General features: G+C 36.3%; 1 long non-coding RNA gene across 1 annotated transcript in view; it reads left to right on the top strand.

The window, feature by feature from the left end:
• Nucleotides 1-18,842, top strand: part of LOC144318000 (uncharacterized) — a 68,820-nt gene that overhangs the window by 26,266 nt on the left and 23,712 nt on the right. Inside the window, exon 6 of the long non-coding RNA XR_013383862.1 lies at nucleotides 1,340-1,468. This is a non-coding gene — a long non-coding RNA (uncharacterized LOC144318000). The remainder of the gene's footprint in view (nucleotides 1-1,339; nucleotides 1,469-18,842) is intronic.

Raw genomic sequence — 18,842 nt, 5'->3', positions numbered from 1 at the left:
TTCCAGAGTCTCCTCTCTCAGGGCTGGGAGTATATGGAAGTAGCCAACTAAATTTCAAGAACTATGGATATATGCTTTCTCTCTGTTTTTCATTTTATCTTCAAATACGCATGGAGAGAGAGGTCCTAGGTTCCCAGGTATTAGATGAGGAAACATTTGCAGAGATATTTAGTAATTTTGGAGAAGACAATGTAGGTAACAAGGGGCCCATGTCCCAGGGCCCTGCTGACTTTTATTGTCTCCTGTCTGTGTGTAATGTCACTTTTACCTTCCCTAGGCCTCCTCCTTAAATTCCTCAGCTGTCAGTAGAGCTTTATTTTTAACAAATATCTGTGTGTGACAGGTAAACTGGCAACCCAGTTTGCCCATGATAATTTTATACGTTTTGAGAATAGAGTTAAAAATAGCATGTTTATTAACATATAGGGGAAAACTGCATATAATTATGCAGCTTGAAATGTCTAAGAATATTTTTCAGGGTAGAAACTATACTGTGTGTCACACTGTTAGTTGGTTCAAAAAGTGCTTCCAAGTGTTAAGGGAAAGCCTGATATAAAAGTACTGAGCACAATGCAGAGTGAGCTCCCAGCCAACATCTGCATTCCCAGTTGCCTTGGGATCTTGTACTCTGCAAGTTGTCTTAGACAGTACTCTGTGAGCTTACATGTTTTCTGAGGATTAATTTTTTTAAAAATAGAAATAATGCCTAAAAATCATTGGTAACATCTCAGGGAGGCTCAGAGCCATAGAAGCAATTGGAGTCAAGATGAAAGATATCAGCCAGAATGAAAAGGACTAAGGGATCACAGACATTGGCTGAATTCTCTCCTTAGAGAAGGCTTCATCCAGAACAATACCCACACTGCTGCCAAGATTAATGAAATTGCTAAATCTGGAATATGACAAAGACTTTGAATGCCATTTAATGAAGAAGGTGGAGAAAAATAGATCTATTGGATATAGACAAATGCTATCTAATGCTTGATTAGGCATTGTCAGTAACTTTTTTTTTTATTTTATGAATGCATGATTTTAGATACCTGCTTTTTGCTATAAATTAGTTAGGTTTCATATTGATGTTGTATGAAAAACAGACATGCTGACTTTTTTTTTCTACTTACTAGAACAACCATTGCTTTCCCTTTATTATGATACATTTTATTTTGTGCTAGAATTATTCATCACTTCTTGGGAATTTGTATAAATGATGAAACTCAGTTTTTACTCCAAGACTTCCTGTAAAGGAACTTGGGGTGTTACATAAGCCAGCTTCACCCAACTAAGTCACTTACCTGCATTATTACTGACCATAACCATTGCCTTTTCAAACTCCTTCCAGACCTGTCATCTCTCCCTGGGATCAGATTCTTACAGAATTTTTGGAGAGCCCAAGAAGATAATAATGGACTGGAGACCAAAGGATGTAGGACCTACCATGTGGGAAGCACCTGAAATAGTGAAGTCCATGGTTAGTGGCAATATTTAGAACTAAACACATACATGAATAAGTAAAGAACATACGGCAATTAAAAGTCCTGACTAGGAATTAGATGGCCTGGATTTTAATCCTGATTTTGCAACCCATTAGCAAGCTAAACTCTACAACAAAGAAACCATAAAATAGAGTGACTTAAACACGGTAAAATTGTTTTCCCTTTTTACTTAATGGGTTACACAGATCAGTAGTTCAGGAATGACAAGATGGCTCTACCATTTTTAATATGCAACTTCCTAGATTGCTCATGTTATTGCCATTTTCAGGTTAACAGAAAGGGAGAAGGACAAAAAACCGGGCAAGAGACTTTGTGTTTAAAATAATCACAAGTCAGACACACCATATCCACTTACATCCCATTAGCTAAGACCTAGTTATATAGTGTACTTCTCCCACATTGTGTACCTCAAAGTGCCATCGATGGTAGTGGGTTTTACATGGATGCATCCTGGAATCATGCAGAGTAGTGGCCCTGGAAGGTCTGCTTCTACTGCAAGAGAAGTATAGTAGCAGAATTTTGCCATCCATAACCTTTCCCCCTAATGTTACTCAAATGAATATGCTTCATTATATACCCAAAGGGGTATAAGTAAGGTTACTCATGAGCTAACCTCAATGTAGGTAGAGTATCCTCTATTATGTGCTTGGGCCTACTGTACCTACAGGAAACTCTTAAAAGCAGAGCTCTTTCTCTGGTGGTAGTGGGAAAAATCAGAGACTCAAAACATATTCAATTTGCCATTGTTCACTTGAGTATGAAAGCCTATGTTTTAAGCAAACAGGGACCTCAACTTTAAAAATAGCAAGAAGCTGGATTCTGTCAATAATTTGACTGAGATTAGAAGCAGATTTCATCCTTGAAATCTCCAGATAAGAGCTCAGTCCAGCCACCACCTTGATTTTGGCCTGTGTGGCCCCAGGCTGATAATTCAGTGGGATCCTCTGGCACTTCTTGTCTACAGAACTGTGAGATATTAAGGGGTGTTATTTTAAGCTGGCAAATTTTGATAATTTGTTACGGCAGCAATAGAAAACTAATTCAGGAAGTTTCAAAATATAGTCTCTAGCTATGAAGCGAAAACGTACTGCTAAAAGGAAGGAGAAGAGAATGTGTATTGGGAATAATCGGTGAACTCTACAACAGCCACTGTTTGCGAGATTGTGTCCTCAGGTTACTTATCTGTGGAGGTTTGACCTAACCAGAGGATTTATGGTTCCTTTGCTGTGATACAATATTATAGCTACATTAAGGATATAGTAAAGTCTATCTTTCCATGTCAGCTGCCCCAGGTAGAGTATCAGAGCAGTCATCTCACATTCTGTTTGTCCATCAAGAAGCCTGCTCACTCTGGCCAATTTGATTCCCCTCCTCCTTTTGTTTCGACACTCTACAAATCTGCTTCAGTGGAAAGGAATAAAGAAAACTGAGCAAAGATAAAAGTAACAGCATTGACATCAACTATAATAACCAATAGGATGCCTTTCCTGAGCTGAGAGAGTTGGCTAAATTTTTTATGGACTTAAGGGTGCTACATTTCCAAAAATGAAGGTAGAATTTAGGGTGATTTTCTAAATATGGAAGTGATTCAAATAAGCACAGTCTCCATTGCTGGTTGTTAGCACCTATGGAAACACCACTAGGTATAATAGCGGAAGAGGAGAGCAAAGCTTGAAGGAGAAGCGGGAGAGAAAGGAGAAAGAGAAAAGGCTATTTTAGGCTTTTAACCAATTATTCTTTCACAAATATAAGGGAAAACAAATATATTTTACGTGCATACAGAAGAGTAGAATTGCAGCTTCCAAGAAGAAATAAATGGAATTTATATCAACTTCATTCTTTCTTTCCACTCCTCCCTCAAACTTTGACTACCATGTCCATCACTATTGGATTTGCACACACATGCACACACACACACAAGGAGATTAAAATAAGAATGTCCGAGTATAGCTAATGGTACCCATACAACCATTGTTTTCATTTTCAGTACAGAATTCAATAAATTACACAAGATGCTCAACACTTTCGTATAATATAGGCTTTGTGATAATCTTACCAACTGTAGGCTAATGTTAGTGCTCTGAGCACATTTAAGGTAGGTGAGGCTAAGCTATGATGGTCAGTAGGTTAGGTGCCTTGGGTGCATTTTTGAGGTAGGATACTTTCAACTTATGATGGTTTATCCAAATGTAACCCCATTTTAAGTCAAGGAAGATCTATGTAGTAAATGTCCCATGAGAGCTGATCTAGGCTAATATTTGACTTCCAGGCATGCAAGTCATTGTTTATTTTCAGACTCGGGTTAAGTCTGCTCTCAAAGGCTGCAAGCTGAGGTATAATGGATTTCCAACATATGGTAACAAATGATTAAGTGATTGTGTCTAAGGTTACAACCTTCCCTACCACTAGCTTTTGATTTAACTTTCATTCCATTTAAGACCTTGTAAGATCTTAATTTCCTCCAATAAAAGTTTACTTAAGAAATAAAACTCATTAAATTCTGAGATGACTCATAAAAATTCAGGTCTACCTTTCCTTTCCATTTCCTTCTGAAATGCTAACTAAATTTCAAGTAATGCTATAAAGTAAAATTAAGCTTTTTTATTTCAAATATCTTGGTAGTTGACAGGTTTGGAGTTTGTTTGTTTTTTTCTCCTCCAGAATCTAATGAAGCAGAAATTTCTTTAAAAAACATGGCCCTTGATAGTTTTAAGTTGAACTCATCATTTAAGAATTATGAAGTCTCAGGTTTAGGAGAGCTTAACATTTTATTATTTTTACAATCATTAAAAAAAAAATCACAAGTTACTTAGTTACAAGGTGGCAGAGCTAGAAAAGGTTTTAAAAATTCACTCTCCAAGATTTTATTAGAATTGAGACTGGATATTTTCAGTAGAACCACTAAAGTCACCCACTGTGGGTTGAAAGGTGTGCCCCCAAAAGATGTGGAAGTCCTAACTCCCAGTGCCTGTGACTGTGGCCTTATTGGGAAATAGGGTATTTGGAGATGATTACGTTAAGATGAGGTCTAGTGTGGGTGCTATCAAATGGCTATGTCCTTATAAAAAGGGGAAATTTGGGTCTAGCAACAGGCATACATACAAGGAAGACACAGGGAGAATGCTGTCTGTAAACAAAGAAATGCCTGAAACTACCAGAAACAGGTATGGAACAAATTTACCCTCACAGCCCTCAGGAGAAACCAACATTGCTCATACCTTGATTTTGGCCTTCTACCCTCCAGAACCACGCGAGAATAAATGTCTATTGTTTAAGCCACCCAATTTATGGCACTTTGTTATAGCAGCCCTCAGAAACTACTGGAAAGCCCAAGTTAAAAACACCTATTTAACATGGGTGAAAGACACCTATGTTAAGTAACAGGGAATCCAACTTACCTCAATGAGTATTTTCCTCTGTTTAGTAAAAGTAGACATAAAAGGTAGAGAGAGTTAAGAGGTCCTAAACTATAAATGTTTAAGATTTAAAAAAAAAATGCTTAAAATAAGATGTCCATTGTCCCTAAGTTAATTCAGCAGTGTATACCGTTGATTTTACTTTTCTGAAACTGTGAAACTGATTCTAAAAAATTTGTATGGAAAAGAAGTAATCAAGCAATCATAGCCAGGGGAAACTCTGATAAAGAAGAGCCATGCAACAAATCACCACAAACAGAAAGGGTTAAAACACCACAAATTTACTACCTCACGAGTTTCTATAGGTCAGAAGGCAGCCAAAGGCATAACTGGGTTCTCAGTTCAGGGTGTCACAGGTTGAAGTCAAGGTGTTGACTTGGCTGCATTATCATCTGGAGCTTGGAGTCCTCTTCCCAGCTCCTTCAGGTTGTGCAGTTACGGCGCTGAGGCCTCCATTTTCTTACTGGGTGTGGGCTAGGGGTTGCTCTGAACAACAGAAGATTGCCCACCTTTGTCATGTTCCTCCCTTGATCTTCAAAACCAGCCTTCAAGAATGTTTTCTTGCTTTGAATAACTTTTTTCAGGAAGAGCCCAGTCCCTTTTAAGGATTAATTAGATCAGGTCCATCTAGGGTAATCTCCTTTTTTATTTTTAAGATTTTATTTATTTATTTGAGGGAGAGAGAGAGAGAGAGAGAAACACAAGCAAGGAGGAGAGGAAGAAGCAGGCTCTCTGCTGAGCGATATGGGGCTTGATCCCAAGATCCCAGAATCATGACCTAAGCTGAAGGCAGCCACTTCCAGGGGGGCTCCTCTTTCTTAAGGTCACCATGCCAGGTAAGTAACCTTATCATGGGAGTGATACTCCATCATCTTCACAGGTCCCTCCCACAATCAAAGGCTGGGGGGTTTATACCAGAGTGGGGGTCACGGATCATCGTCTTAGAATTGTACCTACTATAAAATAGCACAGAGTTATTAATGGCCACGCAGTTTAGGGCAGTGGAAATGCAGCCACACAATGAAATACTATGACGGTATAACATGTATAAAGACCTTCTGATATAGAAAGGCACATTATTAAATTAGAAAAAACTTGTTAGAAGCCAAACAGTGTAGGGCTATGTTTATCTTTGTGTAAGAACTGAAAGTAATAAAGGTTTAAGGTCAGAAGCCCAGCCAGGAACTCATTGTTTAGTCATTGGGACAATGATCAAAGCACAGTTCCTGTTCTAAAGCAGCAGACAGTGTGGTAGGGATCAAAAACCAGATCCAAAACTGAATATTATTCAAATAAGAGAAATAGAATGGAAAAAGAAGCAAATTATTTTGTGGGTTTTAAAGAAGGAAGTGATTTCACCAAGTGCCTGCAAAGCCGAGTATTTTTAGTTGGCGATACCCGCCTGTCTGCCAGATAGGACAGTTTAGATCATTGTCTATTGATCTGTGTAATTCAGACTTTCGCATTTAAAAAACTAGAAGAAGTATTACATTCCTCAAATCTCATTAGGTATCATTGGATCATTGATTTCCACATATTGATTCGAAGGCAATATACAGTTTCCATGATTTAAAAAAAATAATTTCTTATAAAGCATTAGCCTGTGCGAGTCAGAAAATTGAATATGAATTTCCTTCATTTTTGTTAAGATTGCAACACAAAGAAAGGTTGTTGGTAAAATATAAACTTGATGTGCTTATCAGATAATTAGACTATGCAAACTCTCCTTTTCTACTTTGGACTATCGTTACCATTACCTGCATTTCTTCTTTAGTTATTTATATATATATTTTAATAAATTTGGTCTTTATTTTGAGGTATGAAATGATGATGATAATAAATGGAGATTTACGTTTATTTTTTTAAGTGTATTTACTTGGAAAGAGAAAAGACAGAACTTGTGTGAGTCTCTCGTATGAAAAAAAAGTCCTTAAGATCCAAATGTCTAAGAAATAAAGCTCTACATCCTCTCTTGTTAATGAGAATTATTTATATTTTACATAGACTCTCCAAACATCTTATCCATACCCTTACAAACATCTTAGTGTTCCTATTTGGCCAGTTCACACTTTCCCACAAAAACCCTGTCACAATTAAATTATTGTCTGTTTAGTGCCTGCTTCAGGGGAGCTAAACTTTGCTGGGAAAAAAAAAAAAGACAAACATTTTACCTTTTTAAAAAAACTAATTTATTTTTGACATACAGAAAGCTGTACATAATGTCTACAACTTGAGGAGTTTGGAGATAAGTATACACCCCTGAAACCATCCCTACTACCATCCATGCCATAAATTTGTCCTTTATCTTCAAAAGTTTCTTCCTATTTTTAGTGTTATTATTACTATGGGATAAGGACTTTTTAACACAAGATCTACTCTCAGCATATTTTTAAGTATGCATACAATATTGTTAACTATGGGCACTATGCTATACAGTAGGTCTTTCGCTCACTCTCTACAGACACACACACACACTCAGAGACACACTATGTTTTCTTTATTGATTCATCCATAGATGGACATTTAGATTTCTTCAATATCTTGGCTATTGTGAATAATGCTGTAGAGAACATGGGAGTGCAAATATGTCTTGGAGATCCTGATTTAAATTTCTTTGGATATATATACCCTGAAGTAGGACTGTTGGATTGTGCGGCAGTTCCATTTTCAATATTTTGAGGAACCTGCATACCATTTTCCATGGTGACTGCACCAATTGACATTCTCACAATGGCCTTCAAGGATTCCTTTTCTCCACAACCTTGCCAACATTTGTTAGTTTGCTGTTTTTGTTTTGTTTTTTCAGCCATCCTGACCTGTGTGAGGTGATACCTTATTGTAATTTTGATTTGCATTTCCCTGAGATTAGGGATGTTGAACACCTTTTTATATCTATCTGTTGACTATTTGTATCTCTACTTTGCAGAAACGTACATTCCTTTGCCCATTTTTAATTGAGTTATTTTTTTTTTTTACTATTGCTTTATGGGAGTGTCTCATATGCATCAGATATATATTTTTTTAATATTTACTTATTTATTTTAGAGAGAGAGTGTGTGGGTGCAAGTGGGAGGTAGGGGCAAGAGCAGAGCGAGAGGGAAAGTGGACTCCCTGGTTAGCGTGGAGCCGAGCTCCGGGCTTCAGGATCCTGAAATCACCACCTGAGCCAAAGCCGAGAGTATGAGGCTTAACCCATGAGCCACCCAGGCACCTCAACATAAGCTTTGGATATTAGCCCTTTATTGAATATATAGTTTAGAAACATTTATGCCATTTTATTAGTTGCATTTTTTATTTTGTTGGTTGCTTCCTCTGCTGTGCAGAAACTTTTTAGTTTGACATTATCCCACTTGTTTATTTTTGCTTTATTTCCTGTGCTTTTAGTAGCACATTCAAAAAATCATTGCAACTTTACTGAATTCACTCATTAGTTGTTTGTTGGGGAAGTCTTTAGGGTTTTGACATATAAGATGAAGTTCTCTGCAGAGACACCTTTACTTCTTCCTTTCTTATCTGAATGCCTTTTATTTCCTTTTCTTCCCTCAGCGCTCTGGGTAGGACTTCCAGGGTTATGCTGAATAGAACTGGCAAGACTGGGCATCCTGGTCTTATTCTAGATCTTAGAGAAAAAGCTTTCATTTACTCAATATTAGCTGTGGGTTTTTCATATATGGTCTTTATTGTTTTGACGTAAGTTCCTTCTATACTTAACTGGTTAAGAGTTTTTATCATGAAAAAGTGTGAATTTCAAGTGCTTTTTGTACACTAACTGTGATGATCATGTGCTTTTTATCCTTCATTCTGTTAATGTGGTGTAGCACATGGATTGATTTATGTGTGTGGAACCATTCTTGCATCCCAGGGATAAATTCCACTTGGTCATGATGTATGATCCTTTTAATGTGCTGCTGAATTTGGTTTGCTAGTATTTTGTTAAACTTTTGCATCTATGCTCGTCTGGGTTATTGACTTATAGTTTTCTTGTGCTGTCTTTGTCTACCTTTGGTATCAGGATAATGCTGGCCTCGAAAACTGAGTTTCCTCTTCTACTTTTTAAGAAGAGTTTGAGAAGAATTGGTATTTGTTAGGATTTACCTGTGACATCATTTGATTCTGCTTTTGGCGGGGAGGTTTTTTGATTACTGATTCGATCTCCTTATTATTGGTCTGTTCAGGCTCTCTATTTCTTCTTGATACAGTCTTGGTAGGTTGTATGTTTTGGGGAATTTATCTCTTTCTTCTAGATTTTCTAATTTATTGGCATATAATTGTTCCTAACAGTCCCTTATGATCTTTTTCATTTTTGTGGCATCGATTGTAACATTTCATCTTAAATTCATGTTTACAAAAAAACAAATAGACCCCAAATATGGCTTGGTAACCCTAATGCATTCTCTTTTTGTCTCTTTGCATGACCATTTTATAGCTTTAGTTGTTTCCTCAAACATCCCACACCCTTCCTCCAGTCGTAAGAAATGATTCTGCCTATGGAGTGACTACATGGCTCAGTGGGTTAAACATCTGGCTTCAGCTCCTGTCATGATCTCAAGGTCCTGGAATCAAGCTGTGTGTTGGGTTCCCTCTCGCGGGGAAACTGCTTCTCCCTCCTCCCTGCTTTTGCTCTCTTGCTATCTCTCTTTCTCTCAAACAAACAAATAAATAAATAACCTCTTTTAAAAAAAAGAGGTTATTTTTTAATTGTTTAAATAAATAACATCTTTAAAAAATGATTTTATTTTTATTTATTTATTTGTTTGTTTGTTTATTTATTTATTTATTTATTTATTTATTTATTTATTCATGACAGACACACACACACACACACACAGAGAGAGGCAGAGACACAGGCAGAGGGAGAAGCAGGCTCCATGCAGGGAGCCCAAAGTGGGACTCGATCCCGGGTCTCCAGGATCATGCCCTGAGCCAAAGGCAGACACCCGACTGCTGAGCCACCCAGGCGTCCCAATAACATCTTTAAAATAAAAAATAGTTCTACTTCATACTTCATAAAAAAACATAATAAAAAAACAATCAGAAAGGAACTCCTTTTTCTCTATGTCTTACCACCTTATCTGTGTCTGCTTCATACCCTTTCCTTCCCTTCTATACCAATGTGTGAGGTGTCCCTGCTGTAACCTAAGACTACTGCTTTCACATGTGCTCTGGATAGTCTCTTCTTTTCAGGAATTCAAGTCTTTAAGTTAATTCCTTTCTCCTGTATTATCAGTGCTTGTCTTTAACTGCAGCATTACCATTGGCATTCAAACATGCCTTAACTTCACCAGTCTTAAAACAATCCTTGTTTGAGGTCATGCCCCATTTCAACTATATCTTCATCTTGTTGCTCGCTTTTCTACAACAAAATTTCAAAAGTCATCCATTTAGATACTCTGTCTTTCTCCACTTTCATCTTTCACTGAATTTATGTTAATTGGATTTCCATGACTACTATTCTACTAAAAACTGTTTATCATATTGTCTCTAATAACCAAAATTTTGCCAAAGTTAGTGGCCCTCCTTTCTTATTTTATTTTACTAGATTTCAATAACGTTTGATATAGATGAATCCTTCCTCTTGAAACATTTTTCTCTTTTGACTTCTATGGTACTAAATTTTGTTGCTTTTCTTTTTCCCTAAGTAATTACTAGCACTTCTCTTTTGTTGTCTTCAACACCTTTGCACAACTTTTAAACATTGGTGTGGCATATATTTTGTTTGTGGAAGCTTGCTTGGTTGCTTTTTTTTTTTTTTTTTTTAATCTCTACTCTTAGATGATTTCATCCAGTTTTATGGCTTTAAATTCATCCTCTTTGTTAGTGAATCCTGAGTCTGTTATTTTCACCTCCATTTCTTCTCTGAAATCTAGGCTCATGGACCAACTCTCTGTACCTTATTCATTTGGATATTTAATAAAGTATCCCACTTATTAAGTGCTCAAAGTAAAGGTCTTGATCTTCTATCCCAATTTATTTGTTCCCAGTATTTCCCATCTGAGTGAATGTCATTACCATTTAGTATCTCAACCCCAAAACATAAGAGTCAATCTTTGTTCCTTTCTTTCCTTCACTTCTGATGAATATCTTAAAGTTCTATAGATTCTTCATTAAAAATGTCCTAAAATCGTCCACTCTTTTCTGTCTCCAATACTACTATTTTGTCTCGTGTTGACAACTGAAATGGCTTCTTAACTGATTTCAGTGTTTCCATTCTGTTCCCCTCCTCCCAACCTGTGCTTCTGCTAAACCAATCTCTATATAGTATGCACAAAACCTTTGCAATCACATTCTATCTCTCATCTCCTTAAAAATCTCCAGTGACACACAATTACTCTTATAATAAAATCTACACTCTTAGTTTATAAAGCCCTACATGATCCAATCCCTGCTAACTCTCTGATCTTATCTCATTTTATGCTCCTCTCTACTTACTCTCCAGGACCTTGGGCTAGCTATTTTCTCTGTCTGTAATGCTTTTTCTAAATATTTGGATGGTTGGCTTCTCCTTAATACTCAGTCTTAGTTTAAATATCTCCTCAGAAAAATGTTTTCTGATTATTCAATTTGAAATAACTGCATATCACATCACAATCCTATTTTCATCATAGAGCACTTGTCTCTTCTTCATTTTGCCCTGTTTATTTGTTTATTTTCTGTGTCTCCAGGGGCATGTAAACTCCATAAAAAGATGAATCATATCTATTTATCACAGTGTTTAGAAAAGAACTTGGAAAATGATATACTCAATAAATGCTCATTGGCTAAATAAATAAATGACTAGATAAATTATTATCACTTATATGTATTTTAGAAAAAAGATTGAGAGCTTCTTGAAATAGATAGAAGGATAGTTTGGATTGATTAAAAGATAACATTATGCTTTTTAAATGAAATTCATTACTTTTAGGTACCTAATTTAGGTTAAAAAAAAATCTCATAAAAAGCCCACTAAAGAAACAGCTTTAAAGAGCAGAAGACAATGAATTGCAATTATACTATTGATTTACTTTTATGCAGATAAATGCTTCTAATGAGCTTTAAGTAATTCTTTTAAATTAGATAAATATTTCCCCAATGCAATTCTTTTTCATACTCTTCTTTGGCTTTGAAACTTGATTTTTTTTTTTTATCCTTGAAATTTATGAGGTAAATTTTACCCTAGTCTATGACTGAATAATTATACATTTTAAATTAGTAGAGTCTGAAATAATATGACTCATGCAGTGAAATTGAAATTTTAAAATACTGAGTATTTAAAAGCTGTTCTCTGAGTGTCTTAGCTTATTTTTCAACGTGTTTCTGTTAAGATTTTCAATGTATTAATATTAGAATGATAAAAATAGATTTTTAAAATGTGAACACCGTTGATCTTGAAAGACAGCAAATCTTTAAGATCAGGTCATGAATATCTACCACTATATTTTGTTACCAGCCTGGCATTCTTGTAGCTCATAATCTGATGGTGACACTGACTTTCTGGTCTTTCGAAAAGATTAATTAAAATCCCCTTAGAGTGTCTTCCTTTCTGATTTCCTTCTGCAAATATGTACCGATCATCAATTATGTGCTAGGCACTAGGTTTGGTACTATATATCAATGATGAACTATACAGAGAGCTTGAGCTTAAAGAACATATACTGTAGTTGAGATAGGAGACTGGTATGATGAAAGGCATAAAAGACCTAAATAAAAGTGCTGTGTAAATAGGGGCTTCTAATTCTGAGGGAGAGGGAAGGCACTGAGGTCAACTTAGAAGAAATGACACCAATTTGGAGACTTTAAGGCTGTCAAATAAATGTGTGCCAGGTAATATGGGAAAGGAAGAATCTTTTTGACAAGTAGTTCAAAGTTCAAAGGCTTAGAAGTCAGAGTGGGAGTAATAGAACATAGAGGATTGGGAAACTCAAGGCAATTTATCATGGCTACAGTTTAAGATATGAGTGGGGTGCTGGCAAAAGATGGGTTGGCAGATATGAGCAGAGGTCAAATCATCAAGAACTTAAGATTTGGCTGATTATAGATTCAGTAAAATCCAGGACTATGTGGATGGAACTAGAGGGTGTTATGTTAAGTGAAATAAGTCAGTCAGAGAAAGACAAAAACCATATGATTTCACTCATGGAATTTAAGAGACAAAACAGATGAACATAGGGGAAGGGAAGGAGAAATAAGATGAAAGAGAGAGGGAGGCAAATCATAAGACTCTTAACACTAGGGAATAAACAGGGTTGCTGGAGGGGAGGGAGCTGGACGGATGGGGTAACTGGGTGACGGGCATTAAGGATTGCTCTTGATATAATGAGCACTGGGTGTTGTATGCACCTGAAGAATCACTTAATTGTACCTCTGAAACTAATAATACAGTATATATTAATTGAATTGAACTTAAAAAAAAAACTAGGGACTAAGGTTTCAATCCATCTCTTGGCTGTGATTTTTTATTTTTATTTTTTGCAACTTATGTAAGAGCTGATTCATTTTCATCACTCTGTAATGTTAATAATACAGTAGAGGCTTTCTTAAAAAAGATAATCATAAAAAATGATGTATACAAATCTTAACCTTTAATGAAAATTTAAATAAATAACTCATTCGCCAGTAGTTTGTTGAAGAGTGAAAAACATTTATTTTAGTATAAGTCTGTTGATGATGGGGCTTTGGTGTGGTCTTGTGTAAACCACACCATTATGTTTCTTCTATGATTTTCTTTCACGTAGTTTCTTTGAAATGAGCAAGAACTTAATACCTGAAGAAATCTGTCTGCACAATATTTCTCAATTTTTATTGTTCCCAGTGCTTTACTGAGATTGTACAAACATAGTTTAATAGATGTCCTTTTTACTGACTCATCTTTATTTGGCTTCCAAAATATTCTATTTAATGTTTATAGAAAATATAGAAAACAACTTTCTTTCTTTAGGAATTTCTATATTTTTGGTTCACAAGTCATTTAAATAACATAATTTCAGAATAATGACAACTAATCTTAAAAATGTCAGGATCCAACTCAATTGACTCTTAGTAGCACAGGACTCAAACTTTGGACAAAGAAATGAGCACTCTGTAGTACTCTTTAGTATTAAAGAATAGCCTCGTGGATATAAGTGTTCAGTGTATGATGAGCACTGCTCAGGATGTTTATTTGAGGGGGTGATTAATGTCAATTAATCTAGGGAGTACTTTTTTAAAAAATATTTATCCATTTATTTTTAGAGAGAGAGAAAGAGTGAGCACATACGCAGGGGGAGGGACAGAGAAAGAGAGGGAGAAAGAATCTCAATGGACCCCAGCTGATAACAGAGGGGCTCCATCTCACAACCTTGAGATGAGGATCTGAGCAGAAGCCAAGAGCTGGAGGCTTAGCTGACTATGCCATCCAGGAGCCCCTTAATTTAGTGAGTCCTGTAGGTAAAAGATGTTTAGTAGGGTTCTTTGAATAGCGTCTACCTTATAAAGTTTGTGAAACTGTTTAATGAGCTTACATAAAAACAACTAGTGGAGTGCCAGGTGTATAGTAAATGGTTAAGATGTTATATTATTTCCACTTCATATTTAGTATAATTTATCCCTTACTAGGAATAAATTATCCCCTACATAACTTTTCTTTGGTATATGTTTCCAGGCCAATGCTAGGCCATATCCTGCCTCCTTGGGAATTAGGGATAGCACTCCATCAGAGTGGGTGAAGTCCTTCAAGGCCATGGTTTATGAGAGGAGAATGCTTTTGTGTGAAATAGGAAAATATGTTATTTTTTCCAGAAGCATGGCCTGGCACCTGCCCTGTAGGCGGAATGTCGGTCCCCTCTTGTCCTCTGAACTGGATGCCCCTGTGTAGTTAAAAATGGCAAAATCCTACACTGCAGGTCTAGATCACAGCCCCAGTCTTGCTGAAACAAATGTATTCATTTTTCAGGGTGTGCAAGATTTGTGAGCTGAGCTGCAGAGTTAAGGATGATCTGGCCTCTTCTCGTGCCATGAAAAGAAATCTTTGCTCCCATTAAGTGATCAAATTTACTCTTCCATTTTCATATCTGTGTAACTAGTTCATGTATTTCCATCAGTATATTTACTGAAAGTTCATGTTGCGGAAGGAGGCTTTTTTATACTTCTGCCTTGAATGAAAACTATGAGGATTGAGTGTTGATGAGGGAAGACTCTTCAGCTAACAAAAAAGTGCATCCACAAAGGATGATGATGCTCCTTCAAACAGGATTACAGAAGAAAAGAAAAATGTGGATTAAATATCAGTTTTTTTTTTATTTCTCTTACTTGGATAGAAAATTGAATAGCTTATCTATTGCATGAGTTTACATATAAATCAAGAGAATTTGTTTTTGTATGCAGGGAACACCATCCTTTGGTCCCTCAAATGTTGATTTTGCAAGGCAGACGATGTGTAATTTCATGTATCTTAAACTTGAGGATTCACCCATTCTCTTTCTTATATTTTCTGCAAGTATTCGGTTTAGACTTATAAAATATTGAGTGAGATATTTTATCATTTGAAAATGACATGCACATGAAATGCTGGGTTAGTTGAATTCTTACTTGAGATTAAAAGATTCCCCCCAATACTTGGGTATAAACAAATGTCTTCATTGGAAGGCATGCCTCTCTTCCATGGGCCTTTCTTTTGATAAATACATTTTGATTCATAATGGGTTCTATTCACTGGGACTTATTCATAGCAAGGACATACGAAGGACAGGCAGCTGCTTGCTCTGCAAAATTTTTAAGGAACTTGAAGACCTGGCAAAAGGTTCTACAAACCCTGGTAAAGGGAAGTATTGATTCTAAAGGGGCTGCTTTGCCCCATGACTATGGGAAGACTTTTGATTACATCAGACAAGGCCATGAGTGAAGGTGAAAATAACATGGGATTTACTTGCTGCAGGATTGTTAAAAGAACTGAAGCAATCAGTAAAAACTAAAAGAAAAAAATCTATAAACACATGTATATACATAGTAATATAAATATTTAAAATCCAAATATTTCTGGATTTAAAAGAAAATACTTATTTTAATTTTTAAAGTGTCAATAAAATAAATCTCTATAAACCTCTTTTTCCGGTTTTTCCCTTGTCTTGTTTCCAATTTTATCTTTTCTCAATTTCTCATATTTCCAATTGTATTCTTTCACAAAATGTTTTCTAATCTACTAATCCAAAAGTGATACTATCTTGATTTCTAAACGTTCTCCCTTATTTTTTTAAATTTAAATTCAATTATCCAACGTATAGCACATAATTAGTTTCAGATGTAGTGTTCAATGATTTGTCTGTCAGTTAATACCCAGGGCTCATATCATATCACTAGTTCTCCTTAATGTCCATCAACCAATTACTCATCCCCCCACTCACCTCCCCTCCAGCAACCCCTCAGTTTGAACCCCAGTGTTAAGAGTCTTTTATGGTTTGTGTCCTTCTCTGATTTCTTTCCATTCAGGTTTCCCTCCCTTCCCCTATGATCCTCCGTGCTGTTTGTTATGTTCCATTCAGGTCAATGTAAATGGTAACTATTCTCTTAAGCTACTTATATTTTCTAGCTTCATCGGGTTAACTTGTGTTTATAGGTCTTAGCATTCTCTATGTTGTAAGAGTCTTGAAGGCAGGGCCAGAGTCTCACAAAGACATTGCCTTTGGTGAATGTTCCTCAAAATTCAGAATATAAATGAAAAAATGAATACCCCTGTTGTGGAACATGATTAGTTAGCATTTTAGATGCCAGCTCCTGAGTGCTAAGAAGGTAAAATGCTCAGGGCAAGTGTGTCATATCTGACATGAAATTTTAGAAAACCTTAAAAGTGTCATTTCAAAAAAAAAAAAAAAAAAAAGGTGCCATGATAAGTAGAACATAAGGTTTGTGTTTTAACAAAACATGATGATAAGTGAAACTCTTTAAGTTCAACGTCAGTGTGAAATTATAGAACTTGGGATGGAACTATTAAACTAGTTCTTTGTTAAAAGTTTTAAAGTATTCTAGCCCCTGGGAGGAGGTAAAAAGTTGGTGGACTGTAGGGTGGAACGTAGAAATGTATCCTAGGCACATGGGAATCAGTTCTAATTGCACTGTACTAAAAGGAAGGGTTAACTATAAATTTATTAATCCTCTTGTACAAGGAGTATATTTCATTAAAAATGAATAGGAGACAAGTCCCTATACCAGTTTGATCATTTATGGTCAAGAATAATTTCATTTCTCATGTGATTAAAATATTTCAGTTCAGTTACTTATATATTACCATTGCTGGTCAGATAACTTTTATTGGAGATTTAAAGAATTCTCACTTGCCAGTCTCATGTTAATAATAGTTCAACTGTCCTGTCCAGGAGACCAATAAGTGGTAGTAAGGTCTAAAGGAGTTACATTTTAATGAAGGCTACTTAATTGCAAAAGCAGAAATAAACTAGTGAAAAAAGGAGGAGGAATTGCTTGTTATCTATATATAGATGTGTTTCATAGAACACATGACAGAAAGTGCAATTTAGACTCCAACAGGATGGAAATATGAATTGGCAGGCTCCAAAGCAGCCACTGTCTTTTTTTTTTTTTTCTTCAAGTTTTTATTTTAATTCCAGTTAGTTAACATACAGTGCGATACTAGGAGTAGCCACTGTCTTGACCTTTTTGTTGAATTCGTGGGCTCTTATCTTGGCTTCTCCTTTCATGTCTGTTTGATTTTTCACTTTCCGGTTCTCTGGGGGATATAATGGAAGATCATTTCCTTACAGCTGCCAAATTTAGCTGTTCTCAATTTAACTAACTAGCAGAAACCAGCATCTATCTCTCATTAAAACAAACTTCTGGGACAGATAATGTTAATGGTCCAGCTTAGTGCACACCTTGTCCAATAAAATATGGTCAAGGAGTGTCAGTTACTGCAAATTTGGCTGTCAAGACTTGTTCCTTTGGAGAGAAGCGGAGTTCTTAGTGAAGTGGATAATTCACATGTCGAAAAGACACTCTAACAAATATTTTCTACTCCTATTCACCTTCTGATGAGGGCACCATCAAATAAGACAAACAATTTTCAAGTGGGACAATGGAGCAGGAAGTTTGCTGTCACTGTAAACTAGTACTGAATGTATAATACTTTGAAATGTACGAGGAGAGTATAATGCCTCCTGCCTGTCTCTACAGTCACCACAGAAATTTGATAAAATATGCCCCAGCTTGCAAAAATATACCAGCCTCACTGGCCTCCTTCACTCAGGTGGAAACCGCTCCAAAGGAAGATTATCAGAGATGCAGAGACACAGACACATGTGGGGGAAATGCCATTCGATGATGGAGGCAGAGGTTGATGTGCTGAAGCTGCAACTGGCCAAAGAATGACAAAGATTGCTGGCAAACCAACAAAAGCTAGAATAATGCAAAGAAAGATTCTTTTCCCCAGGTTTCAAAGAGAGCATGGCCTTGCCAACACCTTGATTGTGGACCTCTAGACTCCAGAACTGTGAGACATAAATCTGTGTTGTTCTAAGCCACCTAGCTTGTGGTAGTTTGTTACATCAGCCCTGGCAAACTAATACAATATGTTATAGGAAAGTCTGTAATTGCAGACTCATTGTTGACTCCGTGTAATCATTTGTTAGATGTATGTCTGGAAGGATAGATTTGGACGTACCACTTCTCATGGTAGAATGAGTTCCCCACTTTTGATATAAATCTAGGGGAACTGGATGAGAAAATAAGTTGGGAGATCTTGAAGGGAGTGAAAGAAGTCAGGAAGACATAAGAGGTTGAGGCAGTTACAGATGGGGGTGGGGGGAAAGCCAGCAAGAGAGTGCCGGGGGCCATTTTAGTGAGAAAGTGCCTAATACAGTTGGTATTAATTATTTGGGGATTCTGCGTTTGTGAATTTGCCTACTTGATAAAACTTATTTGTAAGCTCCAAATCAATACTTGTGGTGCTTCTGCAGTTATTCCCAGACGT

This window comes from Canis aureus, chromosome 8 (assembly GCF_053574225.1).
Source record: "Canis aureus isolate CA01 chromosome 8, VMU_Caureus_v.1.0, whole genome shotgun sequence".
NCBI classification, from domain to species: domain Eukaryota; kingdom Metazoa; phylum Chordata; class Mammalia; order Carnivora; family Canidae; genus Canis; species Canis aureus.
This window is presented reverse-complemented; position numbering and strand designations above follow the sequence as displayed.